Below are 27,327 nucleotides of genomic sequence, written 5' to 3'. Positions count from 1 at the left end.
GCTTGGATACGCTGCTGCAGGCTTTGGGCCTAGTGGCGGGAAATTAGCTGGCTGCAGTAAGTGGTCTCTCCATGGATAGCGGTGCAGGCACTCTAGCTCTGGACTTTGGCCTCCCACCATGCGTCTCTTTCTCTCTCTAGGGATCACAGGAGGGTTGGCGCTCTTTTTCTGACTATTTTGCCTTTGCCGTTCTGCCAATTTAAGAGTAGGCTGCAGTTTGACTAATGCCCACGTTCTATGGCCTTTATGGTAGCTCCGCTGAGATGTCTTTGCTTGCTTACTCAGGGAACAGTTGCTGCGCGGCGGTATATGCTGGCGCTCCGCTGCTCTAATGCGCTCTTTTCTGTGCAAGTTGAGGAGCGCTATCACTTCACCCTCTGAGGGCAAAAGTTCCACTGTGGCAGGCGCAGCACTATGAAGCGCTGTGGCATTACAAGAATTTTGATATCTCTGACTTTTAGTCTAACCAGACTGTCTATTTCTTTGTAATTCCTCTAGCGCCGTTCTATGAAAACAGTAGGTTTAAAGAGCACACCAAATGCTTGAAATAACTTCTTCATTAACTTCAACTTTTCTTCATATAACACTGCCGCCTCCGCAGCAGATAGTCCATGTACATAACACGTGTTGAAAAGATATGACAAAATGGCGGTATGATTAAAATGGTGGTTCACCTGTTCAATCTTGTCATTCAACATAAAATGCTGGATATATTTCTCTCTTGAGTATCTGTACTCTCACTTTAAGTTATTTAAGCACTATATGATATCTCTGAGAGGTATATCTGAGGTCTAACTAATAGTTCTGCTTGCTCAACTTGGTTTGCAGTTTGCAGTATGCAATTGCTTATGATTTGGTATAAGCAGTTCACAGTTTGTATTCAAATTATATGGAATCTGGTTTGTATGCTTGCAATTTGTATTTGCAATTGGTTTTGGTGGAACTGTAAGTAAACACATATATACAGTACAGACCAAAAGTTTGGACACACCTTCTCATTCAAAGAGTTTTCTTTATTTTCATGACTATGAAGGAATCAAAACTATGAATTAACACATGTGGAATTATATACATAACAAACAAGTGTGAAACAACTGAAAATATGTAATATTCTAGGTTCTTCAAAGTAGCCACCTTTTGCTTTGATTACTGCTTTGCACACTCTTGGCATTCTCTTGATGAGCTTCAAGAGGTAGTCCCCTAAAATGGTCTGCCAACAGTCTTGAAGGAGTTCCCAGAGATGCTTAGCACTTGTTGGCCCTTTTGCCTTCACTCTGCGGTCCAGCTCACCCCAAACCATCTCGATTGGGTTCAGGTCCGGTGACTGTGGAGGCCAGGTCATCTGTCGCAGCACCCCATCACTCTCCTTCATGGTCAAATAGCCTTTACTTTCAAAGTTTTCCCAATTTTTCGGCTGATTGACTGACCTTCATTTCTTAAAGTAATGATGGCTACTCGTTTTTCTTTACTTAGCTGCTTTTTTCTTGCCATAATACAAATTCTAACAGTCTATTCAGTAGGACTATCAGCTGTGTATCCACCTGACTTCTCCTCAACGCAACTGATGGTCCCAACCCCATTTATAAGGCAAGAAATCCCACTTATTAAACCCGACAGGGAACACCTGTGAAGTGAAAACCATTTCAGGGGACTACCTCTTAAAGCTCATCAAGAGAATGCCAAGAGTGTGCAAAGCAGTAATCAAAGCAAAAGGTGGCTACTTTGAAGAACCTAGAATATGACATATTTTCAGTTGTTTCACACTTGTTTGTTATGTATATAATTCCACATGTGTTAATTCATAGTTTTGATGCCTTCAGTGTGAATCTACAATTTTCATAGTCATGAAAATAAAGAAAACTCTTTGAATGAGAAGGTGTGTCCAAACTTTTGATCTGTACTGTATCTAGTTCAGTATACTAGCAGTAGGAACATTATATAACTGATTTAAATACCTATTTTGGCCTCTTGTTCACATAAAACTGGACTCTAAGCTCCTGTCTCTGGTGAAAAAATATTCTAGCAGCAGGAGCTGGGGGAATTCCCAGACAGGCTGTGTGTGAGGCTGGCTGTGATTGGTGAAAATTCTTGCTTTGTGAGAAGCTGGCTGTGATTCATCTAGACTTCTGCTTAGCAACAACCGATTAACACTATACATTCTGTTGTTTCTGCTGTGTCACTGAGCTTACCTTATATTACAAAATTTATCTTAAAGGCATATTATATTTTTCTGCTTCTGTGAACACAAAATATAACAGTTATATGACATGCAAAATATGATGTCACAGTAAATAACTCTGCTTTTGTCTTTAATACATAAACATAGGAACTGTATTAAGGTTATTAGCAGGTTTAATTAGGAATGGCCCAAATTGATCATCTTCTCCTGAATATAAAAAAACTGGAGACTCAACATAAACAAACTCTCTCTGGCCCACAACTTGCTGATCTCACCAGACTCCGATCTGAATTAAAAAACCTATTAAATACTGCTTCAGCTAAACACTGTCACGAGTTGGAGGTCCCCGGAGAGACCACCGCGTCGTCATGCAATAAACGGATGGAAATCAGGTACAGACACATAAGAGAGTTTATTGCACAAACAAAAAACAGGGAAGGCAGCACAGACAAAACTTGAGCTCTATGTACCGTCAGCACAGTGGGAGAAAACCCCCACTGCGCCACTGTCTAGTAATACTCCAGAGGGGCGTAACTAAGCAACTCCTGGTTTTCACTAGAGCCCTAGATGGTAGGGTTAGACTTAGCCGCAGAAAGTTGCCAGGGTCCACTCTGGAGCGTGACCTAGACAGTGTCAGCAGGAGCGAATGGACAACAGGTACCAGAAGGTACCGACGGCACATAGGCAAACATAACAGACAGGTAAATACAAAACAGGGCAAATAATAACACAAGCAGGAGTTCATGCAAGGGAGCAGGAGTGGCAATGAGCAGAGAAGGACTTGCTCCACCAGTATTAAACTGCATGGCCTTGTCATGCCACTCTGCTGCAAAAGCTTGCTGAACACAGACATCAGAATAAACACAAAGTAACTAAAACATAACTGGCAGAACAGAAAGACAGGGAAAAGGACGCAATGAACAAGTAGGGAAACCCACAGAGCACAGACAGACAGACAGACACGGATCCCATGGGTCAGCAGCATGGGAGAAAGAGTACAAACCAGGAGCAGAGCAGGACAAGACAACACACACCAGGAGAGCTGACCCAGAACTGAGGAAAGCTCAGCCTTATATACAGGTTCCATGGGTGCAGCAGAGAGACCACACCCATGGAGCAGACAGAGAATTAACTCCTAATAGGAATACAGGGGAGTTAACCCATACAGAACCACAAATACACAGAAACAGAACTTCAGCGAGGAGTGCCGAACAAGCAAGAACGGAAGGTCACATTTAAAGGTAACGACTGTGACAAACACTTTCTCAACTCTCAATTCAAATTTTTTGCCCACGGCGATAAGGCATCGAGATTTATGATGAATAGGATAAAACAAAGACGATCCCATAACCATATATGTAAACTCTAAAACGGGGGGGGGGGGGGGGGGGACTGCCATCAAAACCAAAGATATAGCCTCTCAATTTCAAGACTTCTGCCACGCTCTATATAATATTCCCAAAGCTACCCCTCCAACTGAGGATCCCTCCTATTCCGAAGCAATTCAGAGGTTTCTTCAGTCCCTATCCCTCCCAGACTTAAATCAATCTCAAAAGATTTCCTTAGAATCCCCTTTTACGACCAAAGAATTGAAGGAAGCTATACAATAACTCCCAAGAAACAAAGGTCCCGGACCAGATGGTCTATCAGCCATATATTATCACATCTTTAGTGACTCCATCGCTCCTAACTTACTTTTACTCTTTAACCAGTCTCTTAAAGGAATACCCTTAACCCCAGATATGACCAGAGCACATATTTCAATTATGCTCAAAACTGACAAAGATCCAGCTTATTGTGAAAATTAATCCTTAATCCACAGAGACCAAACAGCTTTTGTCACCGGCAGGGAGGGTAAGGATAACTTAACGAGGTTCCTGAACGCTATATTTTACGCTAAAAGGAAACCCTGCCCATTAGTCCTTGTCAGCACCGATGCCGAAAAGGCTTTTGACAGAGTCAATTGGGACTTTATGCTCCTTGCCCTTATGAAATTTGGGCTCCCCGACCCCTTCATACAGGCGGTCTTCTCAATGTATCTCTATGCCTCGGCGTCGGTGCTGATAAATGACACCTTTTCTCGGCCTTTCCCCATTAGGAACGGAACCCGCCAAGTTTGCCCGTTATCCCCTCTAGTCTTTGTTCTGGTCATGGAACCTCTGCTTCAATCCATATGCCAGGACCCCCTGATCGAAGGCATCAAACTAGGTGGCCAGGAACATAAAGCTGCGGCCTTTGCAGACGATTACTCTTAACCACCAACCCCTCTATCTCTCTCCCCCGTATCTATGATCAATTAGAAAGGTTTAGCCCCCTGTCTAGCTTTAAAATTAATATGAAAAAATCTCACCTTTCAACTGGGACTCACCTACCATAACTTACCTAGGAATCAAAATTGGTTCTGATCTCTCCAATCTGTTCCATCTTAACTATGTCCCTCTACTACAATCCATGCAATCTCAAATTAATAACCTATATTTCCCAATGCTATCATGGTTTGGCCGAAAAAAATTATTTTCCCTTGTCCTGCCTAGACTAAATTATCTGCAACAGGACCTACCTCTTCCTGTCCTCAATACTTACTTCCAATCCCTTAATAGAGATATCCGTAAGTTCATTTGGAACAAGAAAAAAGCCTGCATTAACCTTCATATCCTGCAGAGACCTAACTCTTCAGCCGGCATCAATCTCCCTGACCCTGCGGCATATAATATGGCCAGCTTACTGTCTAGAACCATAGACTGGTTTAGAGAAACTCCATTTAAATCCTGGGTTGGAATTGAATCTTCATTCTTCCTATCATCATTTAGAGTTCTTCTAATACGCCCCAAAAACTCCCACCCGAACCTTATCCATCATAATCTGAATATCAGGGCCACATTGGAAGCTTGGGATAAATTTCAAAAATCGGCTTTAGCTGTCGCTTTACCCTCTCCCCTTATCCAGGTGAGAGATCTTTTGAATCTAGCCCCAATAGAACTACTACAAAGCCTTCCTCCCTCAGTCAGATATTCTACATTACCAGTGATGTCCCTATATGGAGACGATGGCAAATTGGTTGATAGAACTACCATTCAGAGTTTTTTCCCCATGGTCACTCCCTCCATATTCTTTATCTCCTTTCTCCACTCCTTTATCTCCAACATATCCAATACAAAGATCTGCTTAGGCCCCTGACATGGTTTGAAAGCTTGATCTGTGCAAACCCTCCCCCCCAGAGACTCATCTCCCTTATGTACAGGAGACTCACCTCCCCTGTCTCTATGCCTAAACCGTCCTTCATTGGTTCTTGGGAGAAGGACCTGGGCACACCTTTTACCACAGAAGAAGAACAACGCATCTTTATTGAGCCACACTCTTCCTCCAGATGTGTCAGGATCCAGGAAAACAGATACAAACTCCTTACCAGATGGTATAAAACTCCAGATGTCACTTGCCGTTTCTCCTCTTCGGGTTCAGACGCATACTGGAGGTGTGGGTCCGGAAGGGGGACATTTTATCATGTCTGGTGGTCATGTCCATCAATTTTATCATGGTGGTCTGAAATCTTTAGGCAATGCAATTTAATTAGCAAACCTCAAATTTCCCCCTCTCCCAAGCTAGCTCTTTTGGGACTCTATTCTCCCCTGCTTAGCTCCTTCCCCCTAAAACTTTTCAAAAAACTATTGACAGCTGCCCGCCTGCTGATACCCCGGCATTGGTTGTCCCCTGACCTTCCCTCGCTCGATCACTGGTTTAACAAGATTAGTTCCATCTACAGGTTTGAAGAACTGTCCGCTTGGGAGAACCACTCTCATGGAAACTTCAGCGCTCTTTGGAAACTATGGATGGACTTCAGGAAATATTCTCTGTGATTCTAACCCTGTATTGATATGTATTCCATTCGATGCAGACTGCGTCTTCGATTTAATGTGCAGACTCCCGCCTGTTTGTATTAATGTTACTTGTCATATTATCATCTAATGTAAGGTGATGCTGTATGACACAAACTTGTGTCCATCACCATTTGCCTGTATCTCTGCTCTTATGGTTAAAACTAAATAAAAATATATAAAAAAATAATTCAGCTTCAGCTTCCTCTGATGTGTATGCCTATGGAGTCCTTTTATTATGGCTTTGCACATGGAGCAAGATTGTTACACACAATTCTGATGGAACTCGTGATCTTAAGAAACTGGACTTGGACTCCAAAGCAGAGGCTCTCCTGTCATGTCTTGTGTGCTGTGGAGATCGAAAGCAGACAGAGCAGATAAAAACACATGAATGTTTTCAACTTAGCGAAGCTGCTTAATTTAATTGTGAATAGATGGTAAAGGCAAAGTCTGCTGGTGTGTTGTCATCTGCGTCTTCATTATGTTTACTACAGGACCCACAACGACGTAATTCGGTCCAAACAGCAAAAGGAGGTCTACAATCACCCATCACTTTTCCCAAAGAAAACATGGTTGAAATAAAACATTTCACCAATGAAAGGATAATGGAATTCGGTTCATACAGAAGAAAGTTTAATATCACCCATCAATTTCCCCCAAAAAAGCCTGTTTCCCATAAAAAATGTCACCACTACGTAATTCGGTCTATACCACAAAAGGAGGTGTACAATCACCCATCAATTTTCCCAAAGAAAACATGTTTGAAATAAAAAATGTCACCAATGAAAGGATAATGGAATTCATTTCATACAGAAGAAAGTCTACTATCAACCATCAATTTTCCCAAAAAAGCCAGGTTTCCCATAAAAAAATTCACCACTACATAATTTAGTCCATACAACAAAAATCACCCTCAATTTTCCCCACCAAAAATGGTAGAAATAAAAAAATGTCGTCAATGAAAGGATAATGGAATTCAGTTCATACAGAAGAAAGTCTACTGTAACGGTCGCGTAAACACACACACACAGGCTCCAACCTCACCCCTGGTCCTGCCTACTTGCCTCGCAAGTCCTAATGACAGGGGACAACTGGACGGCAATCCCTAGCTTGGAATAAGTGCTGGGAGGACAGACCAGACAAACAACAGAGAGTGAACGGACCGAGTCAATACCAGGAGAGCAACAAAGTACAAATGGAGCAAGCAAAGAAAAGTCAGGAGAAGCCGGGGTCATAAATACCAGGAGCGTCGTGAAGTACCATAGGAGTCAGCAGAGGATCGTCAGGAGATAGCCAGGGTCTGAATACCAGGAGAGCAGCGCAGTGCAGAAGGAGCAGGCAGAGGATCGTCAGGAGATACACATAGGGTAAGTATGCCAGGTATGCAAAATCACAGCAGAACCTAAATAACAGGCAACCTGTGGCCAGCAGGCTGCCTGTTTAAATACTGAGTAGCAGGGGTCATGTGACGTGGCCAGCGTCACATGACTCGCCCTGCTGTTCATGGCTGAGTACCGAGTGCCCAGCTCGGTGCTCAGGCTTCATCAGGTTGCTGGGGGAACCGAGGACGCCAGCCGCGCTGAGGAGACGTGCGTGGGCGGGTCCGTCCTGCCCCCCCATCACCTAGGAGACGACGACGCCGCACGTGTACCTGCTCATGTACAGAGGCGGGGCGCCATCGGCGCTGTGGAGAGTCAGTGCGTCGGCGGTGCCCCGTGACATCTACTATCACCCATCAATTTTCCCCCAAAAAGCCTGTTTCACATAAAAAAAATTCACCACTGCGTAACTCGGTCTATACCGCAAAAGGAGGTGTGCAATCACCCATGAATTTTCCAGAAGAAAACATGTTTGAAATAAAAATATTCACCAATGAAAGGATAATGGAATTCGGTTCATACAGAAGAAAGTAAATTTTCCCAAAAAAAGCCTGTTTCACATAAAAAATTTCACCACTACGTAATTCGGTCCATCCCGCGAAAAAGTGCTTCACCACACATTAGGCCCTAATTTTTTTCTACTTTTAGGCCTCGTGCACACGACCGTTGTTTGTTTCCGCGTCCGTTCCGCAAATTTTGACATTCTGATGCGGACCCATTAATTTCTATGGAGCCGTAGAAATTGCAGATAGACATCCGCTTTGTATCCGCGTCCGTGGTTCGTGGTTCCCTTCCGCGGAAAAAATATAACCTGTCCTATTCTTGTCCGCAAAAAACTGTTTGCGGACCCATTCAAGTCAATGGGTCCGCAAAAAATGCGGATGCACAACGGAAGCCATCCGTATGTCATCCGCATCTGCATTTTTTGCGGATCAGTTGCCTGGAAACCTGTGTCCAAGACCTTTTGGCAATAAAATAAATAAATAATTGTACAGGGAGTTCAAACGGCCAGATTGGCAAGCCTTGGTGATTGCACAGTTTGCAGAGTGTGCTTTAGGCAGTCATTGCTTGTTATCTCTTCAAACCAAAAATGCCACGTTGGAATGTGGAAAAGTTAATAAATTTGGTACAGGAAAGGCCCGAGCTGTGGGACACCCGGTCCCTGTCTATCAGGATCGGATTCGAAAGGAAGTGTCCTGGGAGAAAGTGGCCCGTCCCTTGAGGCCTGGCGAATGGAAGAAAGCTGATCTCAGAGGTCATGCTGAATTAGGTACAGTAAGTGCAAGCTATGTAGTTTTTGTGTTCTGCCCTGTGTTGTCCCTAATGATTTTGCTAGTACTTCCATAAGTTCTGAATCATGTCCCTTTTGTGGCCAGGCTTAATTCTGTAGTGGTATGTACATGTAGGGGTGTAGCTATAGGGGAAGCAGGGGAAGCGGCTGCTTTGGGGCCCTGACCCAGAAGGGGCCCATCCAGGAGGAGGAGGACTGAAAGATTGTGTCAGGGCCCCCTCAACAATATTCCACAATTATATACAGTGACAGTATAGACAGTGTATAAAACTGATGGAACAGCTGCCAGGCCTGGTATAAGAGAGTGATCTTTACTAGCCACAGGGAGGGGGCGGCATAAAAGAAAGGTGTAGTGAAAAAATTACTGGGGGAGGGGGGCCCAATTCACAAATTTGCTGTGGGCCCCAGTCATTTCTAGCTACGCCACTGTGTACATGTTTATTTGTTTTTTTCGTGAACTTTTTACCAGACACCACCATGTTTTATTGGCTGTTCTGACCTTACCTACTGGCCACAGTAGTAATGTCTACCCAGCATGTGCACTTTATAGTTTTGGACACATATGTCCCTGTTGGAATTGATCAGCAAACATCTGTCTACTTCCCATATTATAAAGTAGTCTTTTTCAAAGGCATAGCACAAATTATTTCCTCCTTCCTGCAATTATTGACCTTTAGGATATTGACACCTGCCCTACTGTACGATGTGCTGTGCAATCTCCCCTTTTGGCACTTTTTGGAAGTGATTTCTTTGGCTTTTCATTTGTGGATGTTAGAATACGTATTTTTATTGTTTTTAAAAAAATCATTTTTATTGTTTGTTGCTTTCACAGTGAAGAACACAAAGACTAGGTGGAAAAGCTGCCGGGACCAGTTTCGGCGTGAGCTGAATGGAAGGAGCTGCAATCTATTTATTGTATTAATGATATTAATTTTATTCTATTTATTAATACCATAAAAACTTTTCGTTTTTATTCTCATTTTTATCCTTATGTTCTTATTACTATATTTATTATTTTTTATCCTTGTGATTATAGGTACTTCTAAACGTATTTTTAAACGTATATCCATAACTATCTATTACGGTGTGATATTCACTCACCCAACCCCTCGCTGCCAACAAAGTGGAGGGGTTCGCATGCCGAAACGCTTCTATATTTATACTTATATATATCTATATATTCATATATATTATATACATATTTTTCATATTTATATCCTTACTTATACACCATAACTACCTGAAAATAACGTGCCTTATGGCTACTAGCGCTTTTTAGCAACAATGTGTATTTATTGCGTCATTTATTATACCATATATATACTATACAGTTTTTATCCCCCTATTGAGATTCTCTGCATTATATATTTATTTATCATATAGGGACATCGGCCCCTGCCTTATATATATATATATTTTTATCCTTATTCTCATTTGCCTCTGTAGCTATACTTATACTCATATGCACCCTCCCTAATCGTGGGAAATATATATACACCTTCAATATAACAAGCCCTGTGTGGTTGACCTCGATCGCAGTCCTGCGCCCCACTGTGACAGCCGCCTGGTGTGTTGTTAGTGGGAGCGCACATCCTCCGCAGACCGGCGTCTCCGTAACCATGGACACTGGCCATGTGATCATGAAGCTTGCGATCACATGACCGGGTGCCCGTGTAAGGAGGATAGCCTTACAGAGCGCAGGCGCCGGGTACCTTCCACAGGAGTTACTCTGCCCCGATCACGTGACCGCATCAGTGCGGTCATGTGATTCCTGTCCTCCGCTTTTATTCATAGTAAACTCATGAGAGAATAGCCGAATATTTGTAATATACCCACTTATATCATCTTCATTTATCAACTGCAATTACATACTGTGACCACATGTATAATTTGAAGAGTTATATTTATATCTGTGACACATTACCTGCAGCTAGCCCCTCCCATCTGTGGGCAGCTCTCAGGTAATCCGTTTTTTGGCGGTTTTTTTGTATCTTTATATACCTGTACTGATATTATTCATTGTGACTACTGTTAACCTGATGAAGGGGACAATTTGAGCCCCGAAACGCGTTGTTCTATTTTATTTATGCATTAAAAAAGATTCACCTATAAAAAAAAAAAAAAAAAAAAAAAAAAGGTGACTACTGTTAACCTGATGAAGGGGACAATTTGAGCCCCGAAACGCGTTGTTCTATTTTATTTATGCATTATAAAAGATTCACCTATAAGAGACGGATTGGATCCTATGTGTTTTGCGCCTGACCAGAAAACCTTCTCTACATCCTTTTTTTATTAGGCACATAATCGTGCTGAGACATTTTTTGTAGTTCATTTCAAAATGTGTTAAGTTTTCTACATTTTAAGTGGACATGTGATTGATGTGGTTTTAATTGTTTGGGCCCAGTTTTTGAGTTTGGTTTTATTCCTGTACTATTTTGCCCTTTTACATATGTTCAATGTTTGCTTCAAACCCACCAAAGTAAAAATCCACTAAATGTCTGTAATTTTTAGCAAGCAATGCCAATCTCCCTCTCCCTTTTTTTAACTAAACCAGGGATGTTTAACCTGCATCCCTCCAGCTCCCACCATGCCCTTGTGTAGGCTGATTGATTTAGGTCAGGCATGTCCAAACTGCGCCCCTCCAGCTGCTGCAAAACTACAACTCCCAGCATGCCTGGATAGCTTACAGCTATTAGGGCATGCTGGGAGTTGTAGTTTACCAACAGCTGGAGGGCCGTAGGTTGAGCAGGCCAGATATTAAAGGACAGAATAACAGTACTTGGTTAGCTCCTGAATGTGTCTACATGTTTTTGTACAGGATAGCTACAAACAATCTTTTTTCAATACAGTACTGTGGACAATCTTGAAGACACGGTGGACTCAGATTTGGGTGGTGAAGAAACTCCTGCGATATTTTCACCAGAAACCAGTCCACAACCAACGCCAGCAGTGGAGCAAGCCGATCCCGCCATGGCAACTAGCGCCGTTTTAGAAGAGAGGCCTTAAACATCCCAGCAGCTTAGGAGAAGGAGGAGTGTTCGCCAGTCTTCCTCTGAGCTAGCGACTCAGGAAATGATAGATGCCCGAGTTATCGAGTTCCTAGCCCAGAGGAGGACTGATGGAAAAGAGGAATCAATGTTGAGGGGGCTGGCGCCATTACTGAGGTGTGTCCCTAGCGAGAGGCATCATCTTTGTATTGCCTCCGTTGCACTCATATTACAAATGTATGCCTCTCCTTACCAGGGAGACATACATTCTCAAATTAATAATTTACGGATTCAAATCATGATGTCCGCCTCTCAGCAGCCCACCAGCTACCAGAATCCTCCACACCACCCCCCCATGGTCCACGTTTCCCCGCTCAAACTTTCCGTGGGTCCCAAGACCCCAACCCCCCCCCCCCTTGCCCAGTCCAGTAATGTGGGTAGTTATTCCACTGGGGCCCCAGATCCGGCCCAGGTACGCCCAGTATCATCATATACCCCTGCCCCATTCACTAGAGAATTATTTCAACTGTAAATGTTTCATATTCTTTTTTTAATTTATGTTAATTTATCTGCATTTCATTGCATTGTGTTTATTTTTTTATTTTTTGGGGGGACGGCTTGGGTTTAACCCCTTAGGGACTTAGGGCATACCGGTACGCCCTGTTTCCCGAGTCCTTAAAGACCCAGGGCGTACCGGTACGTCCTGTGTAGTTTTGATCACTGCCGCATGGCCGGCAGTGATCGGAACAGGGTGCCTATTGAAATCAGTCCTGTGACCCCCCGCATTGCCGATCGCTACAAACTGCAGGTCAATTCAGACCTGCGGTTTTTAGCGCTTATGCAAGTTTCTGATCCCTGCGATCCATGACCGCAAGGATCAGAAACCTCAAAGTGCCCATATTTTTGAAAGTTAACCCCCCTCTGCAGCACTCTGTGTTTTTGTGCCTGCGGGCACAGCGGGGGGAGGATTGCGGGGCGGTGCGGGAGGCGGGCGGGAGGCGTGCGGCAGTGTGGGGGCCGGGTGCGTGATCTTCCGCCCGCCGCCCGTTTATTTTCAGGATGGCCGAGCGGTTGAATCAGAGTGTCAGCTCATTGCTGACACTCCGATTCAAACGGCAGACATCTGTGCAGATGTTCGCTGTTTTAACCCCTTCCATGCCGCGGTCCGTAGGGACCGCTGTATGGAAGAGGTGAAGAGGGAGGGAGCTCCCTCCCTCTCCCATCGGGGGGCTGCTGTGCCTTTGCAGCCCCCAGACAGGATGGGGTGACAGAGGGAGGTAGCCCTCCTCCCTCCCCTTCCCCGTCTGCTCAGTTGTGGCAGACGGGGAAGGTTCCCATGGCAACAGGACGCCTTCTCAGGCATTCTGCTGTCCATGGTGCTGAACAGATCTGTGCTAAAGGCAGAGATCTGTTCAGACAAAGTGTGAGTGAAATACAGTGCAGTACACTATATAGTGTACTGTACTGTATTATACAGACATCAGACCCACTGGATCTTCAAGAACCAAGTGGGTCTGGGTAAAAAAAAAAAAAAAAAAAGTGAAAAAAAGTAAAAATAAAAAAACACATTTATCCCTGATTAAAAAAATTAAATTCCCTACACATGTTATATATCACCGCGTCCGTAACGACCCGATCTATAAAACGGTCATGTTACATTCCCCGCACGCCATAAAAAATAAAAAATATAAACTATGATGAAATTGAAATTTTGCTCACCTTACTTCCAAAAGGTAATAAAAGTGATCAAAAAAGTCGTATGTATGCCAAAATAGTGCCATTCAAACCATCGTCTCATCCCGCAAAAAATGAGCCCCTACATGAGACAATGGCCCAAAAAAAAAAAAAACTATGGCTCTCAGACTATGGAGACACTAAAACAAGATTTTTTGGTTTAAAAAATTATATTATTGTGTAAAACCTTAATAAATAAAAAAAGGTACACATATTAGGTATTGCCGTGTCCATAAGAACCTGCTCTATAAAAAAATCACATGATCTAACCCCTCAGGTGAACAACGTAAAAAATAAAGAAAAATAGTGACAAAAAAGCCATAATTTTGTCACCTTACATTACAAAAAGTGTAATAGCAAGCGATCAAAAAGGTATATGCACCCCATGCATACCATTAAAACAGTCATCTCATCCTGCAAAAAATGAGACCCTAACTAAGACAATCGCCCAAAAAATAAAAAAAAACTATGGCTCTCAGACTATAGAGACACTAAAATGATTTTTTTGTTTCAAAAATTATATTATTGTGTAAAACTTAAATAAATTTAAAAAGTAAACATATTAGGTATCCCTGCGTCTGTAACAACCTGCTCTATAAAAATAGTACATGATCTAATCTGTCAGATGAACCTTGTAAATAATAGAAATAAACTTCTCCTTGAAGTTTGGGCTCTATTTAAACTCCATGAAGGTATGTGTCAGTGTGGCTGGTATTGGTTGAGGAACCCCCTGAACTATAGGGACATTACCTTTAGCGAGGACCACCATATCCTCACACACCAACAAGCAGAGGAACATCTATCCCTCTGCAGCACGGCAATCCTGCACCATGGATGTCTGCTTTCAGGCTCTCATCTCAATCTTTTGAGCCTGTCTTTTTGTGTAACCATTTGACTGCAGTGTGTGTTTACCTGCTACCTGCGGTTACATATGGTGCCTATTGTCTTTTTCTACATGTACTGAATCCCCCTGAGGAGTCGACACGACAGAAACGTGCCACGTCGGGAGGTCTGTAGTTATTGTATGTCTAGTAGACTAGTGATCAGGTCCATAACTAGGGACAGGTATCCTGACGGGGTCGCCCTTTCCAGGGCGAGTGCTCTGTGTAGACAGGCAGTATGGGAGCAGCCCCCTTCCCCCAAGTTTCTAGGGTGAGACAGGGCACAGCATAAACACTCCCGTGACTGCACGTCTGCTCTACACTCCGTCTGACCAAGGCATTTCCCCTGCCACGCTGATCCTAGTCACCTGGTTGGTCAGGTAAGACTGCTTGCGTCTACACAGGTGCAGCAGTTTCTTTACTTACCTTTGCTCTACCAGCAGTGGGGTATCTATCACAGAACCCCCTAAAATAGTACCAAAAAAACTGCCACCTTATCCCGTAGTTTCCAAAATGGGGTCACGTTTTTGGAGTTTGTACTCTAGGGGTGCATCAGGGGGCTTCAAATGGGACATGGTGTAAATAAACCAGTCCAGCGAAATCTGACTTCCAAAAACCACACGGCGTTCCTTTCCCTCTACGCCAGGGATCAGCTACCTCCGGCACTCCAGCTGTTCAGAAACTACAACTCCCAGAATGCTTCATTCACTTCTAAGGGAGTTAGAAGCGCAGCCGAGTATGTTTGCATGCTGGGAGTTGTAGTTCCACAGCAGCTGGAGTGCCGAAGGTTGCTGATCCCTGCTCTACGCCCTGACGTGGGGCCGTAGAGTGGTGTACGACCACATATCGGGTGTTTCTGTAAACCTCAGAGTCGGGGCAATAAATATAGAGTTTTGTTTGGCTGTTAACCCTTGCTTTGTTAGTGGAAAAAAATGGATTAAAATGGAAAATTTGGCAGAAAATTACAATTCTGAAATTTCATCTCCATTTGCCATCAACTCTTAGGGAACACCTAAAGGGTTAATAATGTTTGTAAAATCAGTTTTGAATACCTTGAGGGGTGTAGTTTCTAGAATGGGGTCACTTTTGGCTGGTTTCTATTTATGTAAGCCTCACAAAGTGACTTCAGACCTGAACTGGTCCCTAAAAAGTGGGTTTTTGAAAATTTCTGAAAATTTTCAAGATTTGCATCTAAACTTCTAAGTCTTGTAACGTCCCCAAAAAATAAAATAGCATTTCCAAAATGATCCAAACATGAGGTAGACATATGGGGAATGTAAACTAATAGCTATTTTTGGAGGTATTACTATGCATTATAGAAGTAGAGAAATTGAAACTTGGAAATTTGAAAATTATTCAAAAATTTTGGTAAATTTGGTATTTTTTTATAAATAAAAAAAAATAATTTTGACTCCATTTTACCAGTGTTATGAAGTACAATATGTGACGAAAAAACAACCTCAGAATGGCCTGGATAAGTAAAAGCGTTTTAAAGTTATCACCACATAAAGTGACACTGGTCAGATTTGCAAAAAATGGCCAAGTCCTTAAGCTGAAATAGGGCTGAGTCCTTAAGGGGTTAAGTAAAAGTTTACTTGAAACTGTCAATTGTCTTATGTTCTTGTAAAAGTTCAAAGATAGTGACTCAGATTTTCAATAGATCGGTGCTCAGCCCACTCACCTCACTCTTTTTGTCGCGAAGAAAGAATTAAGATTATAGAGTCAAATGAATGGGGGGCACTCCAAATATCTGATTCTACATAGATCACTAGAACATCATATCTTTTTTTTTTTAAGACAGATTATAAAATAAGTACAAAGTGGGTGGAGTTATAGCAAACACTTGGGTCTTTATATTATACTCCAACCACTTTGTATTTAGTAATAAATCTGTTTGGAAGAATATGATGTTCTAGTGATCCATGTTGAAACAGATATTTTGAGTGTCTTATGTTCTTTCTTGTGCGACAAATTATAACACTACTACACATTTCAACATAACAGAGACACACACAATACTTCAAGTACTATCACTTTATTTATCCACATAATTGGTTAAGTAATAATCTTTAACTGAGGTATTGGAAGGTTTTTGGAACCATATAGCAAATATAATAATGATGTTTATAAAAGTAGACGAACATAAGCATCTTGATTCATTATATTGACTATTCCTAATTTTAGGTTCCAAAAACCTAAGCCCGCTAGCCCAAGTCAAGGGACCTCATTCTCTTGCGAGTCCCTACACTCAACTACCACATACATTCAATAAGCTATCTGGAAAATAACAAAAAAACTAACGAGCACAGAAGAAATTAAACACTGCCACGAATAGCGTCCATCTGCCATGGCAAGGACCCTTCTGGGCTGAAAAAGTAGTCTGCATAGAGTTCCCGAACTGCAATGCCTGCAGTCCCAGGTCATCTATGCAGGGTCCACTCCAAACCCAAACCTTCTGACGTAGGAAAATCTTCCATGTCAACAGAAGAGGAAGCCTCGTAACTCCTGGTGAAGTTGTGTAGAACAACACAAGCTTGAATCACCAGGGTAGCATTCTCTGGATCCATCTGTATGGATGACAAAAACACCCTCTACTTGCTAGAGAGTATTCCGAAAGCGCACTCAACATACCGACGGGCACGAGTCAACCGGTAGTTTAAAATATTCCTCCTGACATCCAAACCACGCTATAGGAAGGGCTGCATAACCTGGTGAGTCAATGCAAACCCTTCATCCGCCATGATCACAAATGGAGCTGGCGGACCTGCATATCCGGGCAGTCTTCTGGACTCGGGCAGGGCAAGCTGGTTGGCACGAAGCCGCTGACCCATTCTAGAAGCACTAAAGATGCGAGTATCTGCTGTGCTTCCATAGGCCCAGATATCAACCATTATAAACCTGTAGTTACTGTCAGCATGTCACGGCGGACAGGATATAAGATACACAGATAACAAAACTAACAAGTTTTCTAGGCGAGAAGCTGGGGATAAGGTCACCTCCTAGCATATCCCTAACAGCTCTCCCTATTCTGCTTTGCCCACATTTAGACCCTGAAGGTGGGAATAATGTGTCCTTGTGCTTGGGCTGAAAATACCCTGGAATCCCTGAGATGGTGAAATGGGAAAAGGGGCAGCCTGCTCCCTCAGAACCTGGAGGGGACAGACGTCACTCAAACAGCCTAGACAGCAAACCAAAGAAATCAGAAACCAACTTATCTTATCAGAGCAGGAACAGTCAAACCTTCCTTCCTTGCTTCCACAGCCTGACAGAAGCTATAACCCGCACGGAACCCTGGGAGTGAGAGTAATTTAAACCAACGACCCCACCCAGAGAACCTGAAGGGAGGCGGATCTAGCATGACTCCAAAACAAAACAAATGACTAGACACGTGCTGCTAATCTGGCAGACCTCCGTACATAGTCTGAGCAGGGCATGACACAGCAACAGCCATAAGCACTACCGAAAAATACTGCTTATAATTGAAGAATCGGGTCCCTGAGTGAGGAGGCTTCTTCACACGAATGTGCTTGCCATCCATTGCCCCGATGTAGTTAGGAAACTGCGCAGAAAGATTGAAGCTCTCAGCGATCTAAACCCAATTGTCCACCTTGGGCTGTGGCATCACCGTCTCTCGGAGTTGATGCCAGATGACATGGCAAGTGTGACGCACAATCCGAGAAATCGTTGAGGTTCCCAAAAGAAATTCAAAATGCAGGGAAGAAAACGAGTCACCAGTTGCAAGGAATCTGTATAAAAAGCAAAAAAAGGCATATCATTAACTATCCAAAAAAAGGGGACATCCTGAACATGGGTCCTATAATGGTTGATAGGAGACATGTGGTATACAGTATATGTCCATTTTAAAAAGATAATCAATTTATCTTCCAAAATTGGCTGTATGATCCAAACACTAGTAACAATGGGTGTGCTCCTATAAGCTATGTTACACCTACTGTGTTGATGCCATTTCCATGCAGAATGTATGGACAACGTAGTATGATGTGAACACTCTGCATGATGATGACGTTGGCAGACCAAAAATTTAAAAGCTTTATAAAAAACACAACTACCTTTATTAATCTGGCCAGGTTATGTGGCAGTGATTCAAATAAACAATGTTAATTTACAGTGGTCCAACAAAAAAAGGGACAAATAAATTTAACTTCAGCAAACATTAGCACATGTCTAACACCAGCCATTTTCAGAACCATGTTACTCATGACAGAAGCAGGGCACATGACTGTTAATTATAAATAACATATTGCTTACCTCAACGTGACGATGAGCCTTTCCTCAGGAGAATTGTTGCGCCTCATATTGGTGCCCATAAAGGTAAGGACAGTACATAGAGACGACAGCAAGCAATCAAAAGTAGACACTGACATCCGACAGAACGAAAATAACTTTTCGGGATGCTGACGAAGATTTGTGTAGAGGTTATGGAAGTGTCCTTTCCGGTACCGTTGGGAAACAATGGGTTGGACCCAAAATCGCCGCCTTCTACTCGGTTCCTCGTCCAACAAAAGGGACCCCTGTCCCCATCGCCAAGAAACAAGCCAGTGCAGTACGACCTCTTCCTCAGAGTCATCCGCCATGGTGAAACCAAGAAGCAACAAGTGAGAATCAAAGAACAGCAAAGCCAAGAAATCAAACGAACCTCTGTACCCTGTAAAGACTACAGAAAATGGCCACCAAACAAACACTCAGGTGACCAGCAAATATACATGTTTCCTGGTTGGGGATATGTTGTGCTTTTTATTTGCGGATGTGTAACGTTAGTAGCTACATCAGTATTGTCTCTGATTTCAGTTACGATGCATATAACTGAATAAAGGGGATAATATTGGAGAAACTCTCTGTCGGGAATCTTAGTACTCCCTAGTTTGATATCAAGCCAATAATTTATAAGTTTTGCTGCAAAGCTACCCCATATCTGAGATTGGTCATCATTTTTTTGGGGGGCGGAGCAAGGGCTCGTATCTGTCATCTTCTTGATTGAGTTTTCCGCATAATCCATTGATTGTATATCTCTCACAAATTTAAAGCTGTATTGCATAATATTCTTGTGTTGGTTGGGTATTGTTTTGTTGGCATCATATAGTGGTGAATTCTGGGTACTGCATATCATTGTATATTATTGAAATTTATGTTGATTCATTTTTGATTGTATTTTAAACTATTGTATAATAAACCATTTATATTTTTGCATAGACGCTTGTACCCTGTTTTACTGATTGCACAAAATAATCAGGTTCTTGATCGAACTCTTTTTGAGATGATTATGTCCATCTCACGGGTCAATATCGTTTGCATAATTTTTCTTTTGATCCGTTAAAATTTTGTATCTTTATATAAAGCATTTGCTTTGTATACCTGACAGATATTAATATCACCCTTTTTTACCTTCTTTTTTTGTGATCAAACTGGGCTGTAAAATATCTCACTGCACCACTGAACGGCAATTAGGCCTTAATCTTTTCTATTTTTACACAAAAGGCTTTTCAACAGATAAGTGCAACGATGAATGGCAAATATATTTTTATTTCGCCAGTAATACACGGCAAAATGGGCTTTAGAATATATCACTGCACTGCAGAACGGCAATTGGGCCCTAATTTTTATAATTTTTTTCTATTTTTACACAAAAGGCTTTTCAACAGATAAGTGCAACGCTGGACGGCAAATATATTTTATTTTGCCAGTAATACACGTCAAATTGGGCTTTAGAGTATAACACTACACCACACAAAAGCAATTAGGCCCTAGTTTTTTTACAAACCGGATTCCAAAAAAGTTGGGACACTAAACAAATTGTGAATAAAAACTGAATGCAATGATGTGGAGATGGCAAATGTCAATATTTTATTTGTAATAGAATGTAGATGACAGATCAAACGTTTAATCCGAGTAAATGTATCATTTTAAAGGAAAAATACGTTGATTCAAAATTTCACGGTGTCAACAAATCCCAAAAAAGTTGGGACAAGTAGCAATAAGAGGCTGGAAAAAGTAAATTTGAGCATAACGAAGAGCTGGAAGACCAATTAACACTAATTAGGTCAATTGGCAACATGATTGGGTATAAAAAGAGCTTCTCAGAGTGGCAGTGACTCTCAGAAGCCAAGATGGGTAGAGGATCACCAATTCCCACAATGTTGCGCAGAAAGATAGTGGAGCAATATCAGAAAGGTGTTACCCAGCGAAAAATTGCAAAGACTTTGCATCTATCATCATCAACTGTGCATAACATCATCCGAAGATTCAGAGAATCTGGAACAATCTCTGTGCGTAAGGGTCAAGGCCGTAAAACCATACTGGATGCCCGGGCCCTTAAACGACACTGCACCACAAACAGGAATGCTACTGTAAAGGAAATCACAGAATGGGCTCAGGAATACTTCCAGAAACCATTGTCAGTGAACACAATCCACCGTGCCATCCGACGTTGCCAGCTGAAACTCTACAGTGCAAAGAAGAAGCCATTTCTAAGCAAGATCCACAAGCTCGGGTGTTTTCACTGGGCCAGGGATCATTTAAAATGGAGTGTGGCAAAATGGAAGACTGTTCTGTGGTCAGACGAGTCACGATTCGAAGTTCTTTTTGGAAATCTGGGACGCCATGTCATCCGGACCAAAGAGGACAAGGACAACCCAAGTTGTTATCAATGCTCAGTTCAGAAGCCTGCATCTCTGATGGTCTGGGGTTGCATGAGTGCGTGTGGCATGGGCAGCTTGCATGTCTGGAAAGGCACCATCAATGCAGAAAAATATATTCAGGTTCTAGAACAACATATGCTCCCATCCAGACGTCATCTCTTTCAGGGAAGACCCTGCATTTTTCAACAAGATAATGCCAGACCACATTCTGCATCAATCACAACATCATGGCTGCGTAGGAGAAGGATCCGGGTAATGAAATGGCCAGTCTGCAGTCCAGATCTTTCACCTATAAAGAACATTTGGCGCATCATAAAGAGGAAGGTGCAACAAAGAAGGCCCAAGACGATTGAACAGTTAGAGGCCTGTATTAGACAAGAATAGGAGAGCATTCCTATTTCTAAACTTGAGAAACTGGTCTCCTCGGTCCCCAGACGTCTGTTGAGTGTTGTAAGAAGAACGACAGATGCCACACAGTGGTGAAAATGGCCTTGTCCCAACTTTTTGGGGATTTGTTGACACCATGAAATTCTGATTCAACATATTTTTCCCTTAAAATGGTACATTTTCTCAGTTTAAACTTTTGTTCCGTGATTTATGTTCTATTCTGAATAAAATATTAGAAGTTGGCACCTCCACATCATTGCATTCAGTTTTTATTCACGATTTGTATAGTGTCCCAACTTTTTTGGAATCTGGTTTGGACATTTTTACAGAACACAGCAAGCTTTTCAACAGATAAGTGCAACGTCGAACGGCGAATATATTTTTATTTCGCCAGTAATACACGGCAAACTGTACTGTAAAATATCTCACTGCACCGCTGAACGGCAATTCTATTTTTACACAAAAGGCTTTTCAACAGATAAGTGCAACGATGAACGGCAAATATATTTTTATTTCGCCAATAATACATGGAAAACTGGGCTTTAGAATATATCACTGCACCGCTGAGCGGCAAAGATATTTTTCCTTTTTCCACTAATACACGCAAAAAAGGCCTTTAAAACAGATAACTGCACCACTGAGCTGCAAATATATTTTTCCTTTTTCTACTAATACACTCAAAAAAGGCCTTTAAAACAGAAAACTGCACCGTTGAGTGGAAAATATATTTTTCCTTTTTCCACTAATACACGCAAAAAAGGCCTTTAAAACAGATAACTGCAACGCTGAGCGGCAAATATATTATACTTTTGCCACTAATACACCACAAAAAGGGCTGTAATTTTTGCTTTAGAACATATACACTGCGTGCAGAATTATTAGGCAAATGAGTATTTTGACCACATCATCCTCTTTATGCATGTTGTCTTACTCCAAGCTGTATAGGCTCGAAAGCCTACTACCAATTAAGCATATTAGGTGATGTGCATCTCTGTAATGAGAAGGGGTGTGGTCTAATGACATCAACACCCTATATTAGGTGTGCATAATTTTCTTTGGCAAAATGGGTCAAAAGAAGGACTTGACAGGCTCAGAAAAGTCAAAAATAGTGAGATATCTTGCAGAGGGATGCAGCACTCTTAAAATTGCAAAGCTTCTGAAGCGTGATCATCGAACAATCAAGCGTTTCATTCAAAATAGTCAACAGGGTCGCAAGAAGCGTGTGGAAAAACCAAGGCGCAAAATAACTGCCCATGAACTGAGAAAAGTCAAGCGTGCAGCTGCCAAGATGCCACTTGCCACCAGTTTGGCCATATTTCAGAGCTGCAACATCACTGGAGTGCCCAAAAGCACAAGGTGTGCAATACTCAGAGACATGGCCAAGGTAAGAAAGGCTGAAAGACGACCACCACTGAACAAGACACACAAGCTGAAACGTCAAGACTGGGCCAAGAAATATCTCAAGACTGATTTTTCTAAGGTTTTATGGACTGATGAAATGAGAGTGAGTCTTGATGGGCCAGATGGATGGGCCCGTGGCTGGATTGGTAAAGGGCAGAGAGCTCCAGTCCGACTCAGACGCCAGCAAGGTGGAGGTGGAGTACTGGTTTGGGCTGGTATCATCAAAGATGAGCTTGTGGGGCCTTTTCGGGTTGAGGATGGAGTCAAGCTCAACTCCCAGTCCTACTGCCAGTTTCTGGAAGACACCTTCTTCAAGCAGTGGTACAGGAAGAAGTCTGCATCCTTCAAGAAAAACATGATTTTCATGCAGAACAATGCTCCATCACACGCGTCCAAGTACTCCACAGCGTGGCTGGCAAGAAAGGGTATAAAAGAAGAAAATCTAATGACATGGCCTCCTTGTTCACCTGATCTGAACCCCATTGAGAACCTGTGGTCCATCATCAAATGTGAGATTTACAAGGAGGGAAAACAGTACACCTCTCTGAACAGTGTCTGGGAGGCTGTGGTTGCTGCTGCACGCAATGTTGATGGTGAACAGATCAAAACACTGACAGAATCCATGGATGGCAGGCTTTTGAGTGTCCTTGCAAAGAAAGGTGGCTATATTGGTCACTGATTTGTTTTTGTTTTGTTTTTGAATGTCAGAAATGTATATTTGTGAATGTTGAGATGTTATATTGGTTTCACTGGTAAAAATAAATAATTGAAATGGGTATATATTTGTTTTTTGTTAAGTTGCCTAATAATTATGCACAGTAATAGTCACCTGCACACACAGATATCCCCCTAAAATAGCTAAAACTAAAAACAAACTAAAAACTACTTCCAAAAATATTCAGCTTTGATATTAATGAGTTTTTTGGGTTCATTGAGAACATGGTTGTTGTTCAATAATAAAATTAATCCTCAAAAATACAACTTGCCTAATAATTCTGCACTCCCTGTACACGAAACAAAAATATAAACGCAACACTTTCCCTTTTGCTCTCATTTTGCATGAGCTGAACTCAAAGATCTGAAACATTTTCTACATACACAAAAGACCCATTACTCTCAAATATTGTTCACAAATCTGTCTAAATATGTGTTAGTGAGCACTTCTCCTTTGCCAAGATAATCCATCCCACCTCACAGGTATTGCATATTAAGGTGCTGATTAGACAGCATGAATATGAATATGAACATGCCTTAGACTGCCCACAATAAAAGGACACTCTGAAATGTGCAGTTTGATCACACAGCACAATGCCACAGATGTCGTAACATTTGAGGGAGTGTGCAATTGGCATGCTGATTGCAGGAATGTCTACCAGAGCTGTTGCCCGTGCAATGAATGCTCATTTCTCTACCATAAGCCATCTCCAAAGGCGTTTCTGAGAATTTGGCAGTACATCCAAATGGCCTCACAACCGCAGACCATGTGTAACCACACCAGCCCAGGACCTCCACATCCAGCATGTTCCCCACCATGATCGTCTGAGACCAGCCACACGAACAGCTATGGCAACAATCTATTTACATAACCAAAGAATTTCTCCACAAACTGTCAGAAACAATCTCAGGGAAGCTCATCTGTATGCTCATCGTCCTCATCGGGTCTGGACCTGACTGCAGTTCGTCGTTTTAACCGACTTGAGTGGGCAAATGCTTACATTCGATGGCGTCTGGCACATTGGAGAGCCGTTCTGTTTACTGATGAGTCCCGGTTTTCACTGTTATGGGCAGATGGCATACAGCGTGTGTGGCGTCGTGTGGGTGAGCGGTTTGCTGACGTCAACATTGTGGATCAATTTGGCCATGGTGGCGGTGGGGTTATGGTATGGGCAGGCGTATGTTATGGACAACGAATACAGGTGCATTTTATTAAATGCATTTTGAATGCACAGAGATACCATGACGAGGTCCTGAGGCCCATTGTTGCGCCATTCATCCACGACCATCATCTCATGTTGGAGCTAGAGTTGAGCGAACACCTGGATGTTCGGGTTCGAGAAGTTCGGCCGAACTTCACGGAAATGTCCGGGTTCGGGGTCCGAACCCGAACCGAACTTCGTCCCGAACCCGAACCCCATTGAAGTCAATGGGGACCCGAACTTTTGGGCACTAAAAAGGCTGTAAAACAGCCCAGGAAAGAGCTAGAGGGCTGCAAAAGGCAGCAACATGTAGGTAAATCCCCTGCAAACAAATGTGGATAGGGAAATTAATTAAAATAAAAATTAAAAAAATAAAAATGACCCAATATCAATTGGACAGAGGTCCCATAGCAGAGAATCTGGCTTCACGTCAGCAGAGAATCAGTCTCTTCATGCCATAGCAAAGAATCTGGCATCATGTCAGCACAGAATCAGTCTCTTCATGCCATAGCAAAGAATCTGGCTTCATGTCAGCACAGAATCAGTCTCTTCATGCCATAGCAGAGAATCTGGCTTCATGTCAGCACAGAATCAGTCTTCATGTCATAGCAGAGAATCAGGCTTCACGTCACCCACCACTGGAACAGGCCACTGTCACACATTTAGGCCCAGGCACCCAGGCAGAGGAGAGAGGTCCCGTAACAGAGAATCTGGCCTTATGTCAGCGCAGAATCAGTCTTCATGTCATAGCAGAGAATCAGGCTTCACGTCACCCACCACTGGAACAGGCCACTGTCACACATTTAGGCCCAGGCACCCAGGCAGAGGAGAGAGGTCCCGTAACAGAGAATCTGGCCTTATGTCAGCGCAGAATCAGTCTTCATGTCATAGCAGAGAATCAGGCTTCACGTCACCCACCACTGGAACAGGCCACTGTCACACATTTAGGCCCAGGCACCCAGGCAGAGGAGAGAGGTCCCGTAACAGAGAATCTGGCCTTATGTCAGCGCAGAATCAGTCTTCATGTCATAGCAGAGAATCAGGCTTCACGTCACCCACCACTGGAACAGGCCACTGTCACACATTTAGGCCCAGGCACCCAGGCAGAGGAGAGAGGTCCCGTAACAGAGAATCTGGCCTGATGTCAGCGCAGAATCTGTCTTCATGTCATAGCAGAGAATCAGGCTTCACGTCACCCACCACTGGAACAGGCCACTGTCACACATTTAGGCCCAGGCACCCAGGCAGAGGAGAGAGGTCCCGTAACAGAGAATCTGGCCTGATGTCAGCGCAGAATCAGTCTTCATGTCATAGCAGAGAATCAGGCTTCACGTCACCCACCACTGGAACAGGCCACTGTCACACATTTAGGCCCAGGCACCCAGACAGAGGAGAGTGGTCCCGTAACAGAGAATCTGGCTTTATGTCAGCGCAGTATCTGTCTTCATGTCATAGCAGAGAATCAGGCTTCACGTCACCCACCACTGGAACAGGCCACTGTCACACATTTAGGCCCAGGCACCCAGGCAGAGGAGAGAGGTCCCGTAACAGAGAATCTGGCCTGATGTCAGCGCAGAGTCTGTCTTCATGTCATAGCAGAGAATCAGGCTTCACGTCACCCACCACTGGAACAGGCCACTGTCACACATTTAGGCCCAGGCACCCAGGCAGAGGAGAGAGGTCCCGTAACAGAGAATCTGGCCTTATGTCAGCGCAGAATCAGTCTTCATGTCATAGCAGAGAATCAGGCTTCACGTCACCCACCACTGGAACAGGTCACTGTCACACATTTAGGCCCAGGCACCCAGGCAGAGGAGAGAGGTCCCGTAACAGAGAATCTGGCCTTATGTCAGCGCAGAATCAGTCTTCATGTCATAGCAGAGAATCAGGCTTCACGTCACCCACCACTGGAACAGGCCACTGTCACACATTTAGGCCCAGGCACCCAGGCAGAGGAGAGAGGTCCCGTAACAGAGAATCTGGCCTTATGTCAGCGCAGAATCAGTCTTCATGTCATAGCAGAGAATCAGGCTTCACGTCACCCACCACTGGAACGGGCCACTGTCACACATTTAGGCCCAGGCACCCAGGCAGAGGAGAGAGGTCCCGTAACAGAGAATCTGGCCTGATGTCAGCGCAGAATCTGTCTTCATGTCATAGCAGAGAATCAGGCTTCACGTCACCCACCACTGGAACAGGCCACTGTCACACATTTAGGCCCAGGCACCCAGACAGAGGAGAGTGGTCCCGTAACAGAGAATCTGGCCTTATGTCAGCGCAGAATCTGTCTTCATGTCATAGCAGAGAATCAGGCTTCACGTCACCCACCACTGGAACAGGCCACTGTCACACATTTAGGCCCCGGCACCCAGACAGAGGAGAGAGGTCCTGTAACAGAGAATCTGGCCTTATGTCAGCACAGAATCTTTCTTCATGTCATAGCAGAGAATCAGGCATCACGTCACCCACCACTGGAACAGGCCACTGTCACACATTTAGGCCCAGGCACCCAGGCAGAGGAGAGAGGTCCCGTAACAGAGAATCTGGCCTTATGTCAGCGCAGAATCAGTCTTCATGTCATAGCAGAGAATCAGGCTTCACGTCACCCACCACTGGAACAGGCCACTGTCACACATTTAGGCCC

Source organism: Bufo bufo, chromosome 2 (assembly GCF_905171765.1).
Source record: "Bufo bufo chromosome 2, aBufBuf1.1, whole genome shotgun sequence".
NCBI classification, from domain to species: domain Eukaryota; kingdom Metazoa; phylum Chordata; class Amphibia; order Anura; family Bufonidae; genus Bufo; species Bufo bufo.
The sequence above is the reverse complement of the archived record's forward strand: the minus strand, read 5'-3'. Positions refer to the sequence as shown.